Raw genomic sequence first — 6,107 nt, 5'->3', positions numbered from 1 at the left:
GATGTTATTAGTTAATGATAAATATGGTTAAACAAGCATATCTGTTTTGCAATAAAACTGTCTTCATATTCCAAAGAGCAAAGACAGGTTTCTAACTCTGACCTCTGGTGACCTTTTAGAGGTCAATGACCTCAAAATATCATAATATTGATCTGTAGTGTCATTAGTTAATGATAGACATGGTTAAGATGTACAAAACAAGCATACATGTTTTACAAGAAATTGTCTTCATATTCCAAAGATCACAGAGAGGGCTCTACCTTTGACCTCTGGTGACCTTTAGAGGATGTACAAAACAAACACAATTGTAGCACAGATGGCTACTAGCACATGTTTATGATAAAGAATAGAATAGAATAGAATAGAATAGAATAGGATAGAGAGTAAAAGAAAACAGAACACTGCAGTCGTTTTCCTAGACACCCTGTGAGGTCAATATATGCTCAGTCTTTTCCCCTTCTTGGAGTTTACGAAACCGTTTATCTTCCTTCCAGCTATTTCCTTTCTTTTTCTTTTTCTTTTTTTGGTCAAAACCACCTCTTCCAAGAAAGCTTGATGTTGGCTACTTTCCCCGCTAGTGGTCAGCACTCTCCATCCCCAAAGCCCCGCGCCAAATTACGGAGAATGACGTGATGACGTGTTTTTGTCCTCTGATCCCCAAACATAAATGACCCTCTGAGCTGGAAGGTGGCCCTCCTGTCAGAATTTATCCCTCTATTTTTAGCATTTATTGTTTAGTGGAGTGGGTCAAACAGGAACGCCAAAGACAAATTCAGGGATAATGACCCAGAACGAAGATGACGCTGGTTGCCATAAGGACACTAATATTCATTTGGTTTATCATTTTGATATCCAAGAAACAATAAAGTCTTTACCAGTGGTTACAGAGAACAAGTGAATGAAGAGACTAAAAGACAGTGGGCGAGTTAATCAGAAAATGAGATGAATCATAGAAAATTGAGTTTTCACAGAAACGAATAGGAGGAGCAAATTGAACATTTGACCAGTAAGGAATTAATTTCTAGTGAACGCCACACCCCAATATAAGATTGAGCCAATGAAATGCTTTAGGGAAAGGAAGTTTGTTAGTAAATTAGTTATAAAAAAAAACATGTCTCAGCCGAGAAATCAGTTAGAGTGGCAAGCACTGCAGTGGGAGCGGCTTCACGCTATGTAGTGAAGCAAAGGCTGCAGAGTTTTGAGGATTTTGAGAGAATTTTGAGGAACTTTGAGAATAGTTGGAGACCACAGAGATAAAGTCAGGAGTTCCCCTTTCTTGGTACATCATGCCCCCCCCCCCCCCTCCAAGTCAACCAACTAATCTTTATCGACATTGAATGCACCATCGACCTACGCTGTGAATGTGATGAGGATCCGACTGTCTTGACTGAACCGGCCAGATGCAGGACAGTAGGAATTTGGAGTGCAATTACAAACTCCAAATAGTCAACTGGTGTCATCGGAGATGGAGATGTTGAAGCGCCCTGTCAGACTGATACAAAGTGGAGAGTGATGGTGACGAAGAGAATAGGCCTACTGAGAGCGTGACGGCAGACCGCTAAACGGACGGCCCAGTCACACTGACGAGATCGACAATGACAGGCAGACGAGGACCTCATTCGTCGACCGAGAGTAATCATTTAAGAGGAATGACTTTCATTTACGTTTGAAGACATTTCAAGAGATGTAGTAGTCTGATATGTTAAGGGGCATATCATTCTACTGTTTGCAGTCTTGTAAACATACTTGTATCTTTAGCGAAAACTGTTCGAGTACGTGGACAGTGATAAGTAGGCCCCTATAAATCACTCTGTCGAGTAATGAACCAAATGGCTTCTTTTGAACATGTATTGTGTTGAAAAGTTCTTGGTAATTCTTTTCCAGGCAAAATGTGTACATGAAACTTCCGATGTTAAAAGCATGTGATGGGAAATGTAAACAGTACGTGCGAATGCTTCTATGTTTCCTGCTAAACTTATGGTTAGTGGGGAAAAGAAAAGAGAAGAGAAGTCTCGCTTTACCACATCTTCATACCACAACGCCTACGGATATCTTTGTTTCACACTGTTAGTGGAGAAAAAAGAAAAGAAAAGAGAAGTCTCGCTTCATGAGAGATGTTCAGATCCCGCTCGACACCACAACGCCTACGGATGTCTAGGCTGAAGGTGGGTTTGAATGTCTTATAGGGCCGATAGAGCACCAACAGTAAGTGCAGATTAATTGGCACTCTATCTTTTGAAGAGAAACAATACACTGTTTCACACAAGATGAAAAAGCAGAAAGACAACTGATAATCATCCGCTCATGTAAAATCAAGCAGAAGTTTTTCAAAACATTTCAAGAGGCATCTTGGTGAGTTACAGTCTGTTAAACATGCCAATATACTGTGAAAAACAAATTGAAGGCCACCTTCAGTAGGCCACCTGCAATACAGCCTCGCATTTTCCGACATCACAAAAACTTTGATCAACACGTTCCATAATATGTGACCGTGCATCACAAAACAAAACAAAAAAGTCGCACCCCTTGATTTTACGTGAGGACTCAAGAAAGGTGAAATGGGTTAACCAAGTCAATTTCGAGTTTTTCATATTTTCTGAAAGAGCTATTCTTCTTCTACAAAATTCTTGAGTTCGGGATCATAAATTGAATGGGAACGTGGGTTTTCAGCATTTTTTCTACAACCCCCTTTTTGCTGGAGAAGTGTGATCAGGTTTTTCTTACAGGCTACTTTTCATTTCTTGAAAATCCTCTGCAAACTCTTCACTTTCAACTCTAATAACTTTTGAAAGGATGATGCTACTGCTTTGAAAGTTGGCATTAATCATAGACAGAATGTGTTGATAAAACATGCTCAATTTCAGCTTAATCCAATAATCCTTTCATTGTTGTCGCTCCGGTGGTTTACATAATTTTTTTTTTTTTTGGTCCCATTCATGGCACTGGTAGCACGGCTTAGTAAAGATTAAGCGCTTGAATAGACCCTGTACTTCAGAGCCTCTTTTCTCAGTTCCAACTTTTCTAGAGCATGGGCTTTCTTTCCAATATTTATATAGGTTAGGGGAATCCATTTGAATTGACTTATACATCATTTTAAAGCTTAAAGTCTGCTCTTTCAGAATCTGCCCTTAACTAAAAATCCTTGTCTGGCGACTTTTTTGTTTTGTTTTGTGGTGCAGGGTCACATATATACTCGTGATGGAGAGGGAAAATAGTAAACAACAACATTGCAAGATTGATGCATTTCTTCCAAAACAACAGACAGGAACTGATTCCACGTAAAATACATAAACATGTATTTTGATTTTTCCATTCATTTTTCCCATATCATTACACACAATCATTACACACGTATACTTGATATGGTGTTCAGCTCACTGTGTGCAGAAGGAGCACGACCCGATAATTCAGAACCTCTGCCTGAGAAAGGCTTGTAGCCTATCCCGCGAGTGAAAAAGAAGCTTTCTTATCATCTCGTGCATCCTGTACTCTATGTGCAATGCACTCATCATAGAGACAAGCTTGCCTTCACCCAAACTGTTTAGATATTGCCATTGTAGTCCGGGAGCCAGCGGGGGTCAGCCTAGCTGAAAAGGTTACCAATTTTTATGTGTATAGCAATTTAGTACATATGCCCCTGAGTATGGAAATGCACGTCTGGCTGGTCATCGGTGGTGGGTGTGGCCAGGAGGGCCACAAAAAGGACCCCCCAAAATTAGGCTAGCCTAGCTGAAAAAGTAACCCCATGAAAACAACTGGAACTTGTTCGTTACACTTACAGGATAAATGAATGACCATTGCCAGACGTTTTAAGTGGTGGGGGGTAGCCGCCAGACGCTCTTAAAGGCCCAACTCCAGCTAGGCTAGCCTAGCTGAAAAAGTAACCTCATGAAAACCACTGGAACTTGTTCGTTACACTTACAGGATAAATGAATGACCATTGCCAGACGTTTTAAGTGGTGGGGGGTAGCCGCCAGACGCCCTTAAAGACCCAAATTTTTCCAGCTAGGCTAGCCTAGCTGAAAAAGTAACCTCATGAAACCCATTGGAACTTGTTCGTTACACTTACAGGATAAATGAATGACCATTGCCAGACGTTTTAAGTGGTGGGGGGTAGCCGCCAGACGCCCATAAAGACCCAAATTTTTCCAGCTAGGCTAGCCTAGCTGAAAAAGTAACCTAATGTAACCCACTGGAACTTGTTCGTTACACTTACAGCATAAATGAATGGCCATTGCCAGACGTTTTAAGTGGTGGGGGTAGCCGCCAGACGCCCTTAAAGACCAAATTTTTTCCAGCTAGGCTTGCCTAGCTGAACAAGTAACCTTGTGAATCCCACTGGAACTTGTTCTTTACACTTACAGGATATATGCATGACCGTTGCCAGACGTTTTAAATGGTGGTGGGGGGGGGGGGGGTAGCCGCCAGACACCCTCAAAGACCCAATTTTACCAGCTAGACTATCCTATATATAGCTGGAAAAATAACCTGAAACCCACTGGAACTTGTTCTTGTGATACACTCAAAGGATAATTGAATGATTGTTGCCAGACAATAGCCGCCAAACGGCCCAAAGACCAAACTCTTACCAGCTAGGCTAGCCTAGCTGAAAATTAGGAAAGTAACCCCATGAAACCCACTGTAACTTGTTCTTACACTTACAGAATAAATACATGACCGTTGCCAGACGCTTTAAGTGGTGGGGCGTAGCCCCCAGACGCTCTCAAAGACCCAATTTTACCAGCTATAAGGTTCACATATTATTTCAGTAATGATAGCAGTGTAATTCCATAACAATACCGCTTGCTTGCGAGTTCACCTGTCTATAATCTATGCATGCCTTATTCTTTTGTTCTGCTTCCTTGAGCCCCAACTCATGCATTCTTATGGTGACTCTCCCATGTCATCATCCTTGTTCATTGCAATTTGTTCTATTTTTTGAAAATATTCTTATTCTTCATCCCAATTATCACAAATTCTGAAACTCTGTCCTCAGTATAACAATTCATAGTTGTACAAATGTAAAAATCTGAGAATCACCCGGAGGTCTCCTTTAGAATAGGGGAGTTTCTTGAGCGGACAGGGAAACATGCTTTGAAATATCAATAGGGCAAGTGTTGAGACGAAAATACTGTAGAAATATGAGAATATACAGTGCTGTGGTTTTGGTAGAAGAAATAGGGTATCTGTATTTGTCCTCAGTGATAACCAAAAAACTTACTTGGAAAGAATAATAGACATCAAAAAAGAATTGCCCAATCAAACATCAGTTTTCTCATTTTCTTTGCAGTGTAAAAAAAAATATAAAAAAATAAAAATAAAAAAACAGGGCCGGGTACAGTATCCGGATGGAAATTGATGGGATGAGCGTAAACCCGCGGGTATCATAACATACTGACGTGAAAAAAAAAGAAAAAAAAAAACAAGACCAAGAACTACTTTCTTTCTGTGCCCTGGGAAGAAATATTCATCAATTGCATTTTGGAAATGTTGAAAATCACAACTTTTGATGAAATTGTCAGTATCTCTTTTTATATGAAGGCTTTTTTTATAATTAAGTTTCTTTCCTCTATGACCATAAACCCCTGATGATTAAAACAAAAGACAATCAAAACTTGGCAAATGAACTCTTTGGACATTAGCAAAAGGGAACATTAACAGTTTTTGCAAACACTTTATACAATTGTCTAATACTCCATCAAGCTCATAAAAAATACAATTCTACTGCAACAAGAAATCCATTCAGTGAGACTCGTCCTCGGTGTACATAGCTTAAAATGCCAACTTTTTAAAAATAATTCCCCAGCTCTTAAATTTACGTTAAAAAGGGGAAGTAAAGCTCAACACCTTTGGTCTATGACTTTTTAGGTACCGTATCACCTTACGGTTGAGGAGATGGGTAAAGAAAAATTATTAACGAAATAAAACTTATAGGAACATGTTTTCTTCTCTTAAGAAAGAAACGAAATCTGAAAATTGTTCAAGAGTGTTTTTGAACATAGTACATTGCAAAAGCAGAAAAAATCAGTGTTTTTAAGAAACATAACTCACAACAACAAGGAATTCCTGTCGTGTCTAGTATTGCACGTTTTTGGTTTGGAGGGTTT

The sequence above is a fragment of the Diadema setosum genome, chromosome 10 (assembly GCF_964275005.1).
Source record: "Diadema setosum chromosome 10, eeDiaSeto1, whole genome shotgun sequence".
Classification (NCBI taxonomy): Eukaryota; Metazoa; Echinodermata; class Echinoidea; order Diadematoida; family Diadematidae; genus Diadema; species Diadema setosum.
This window is presented reverse-complemented; position numbering follows the sequence as displayed.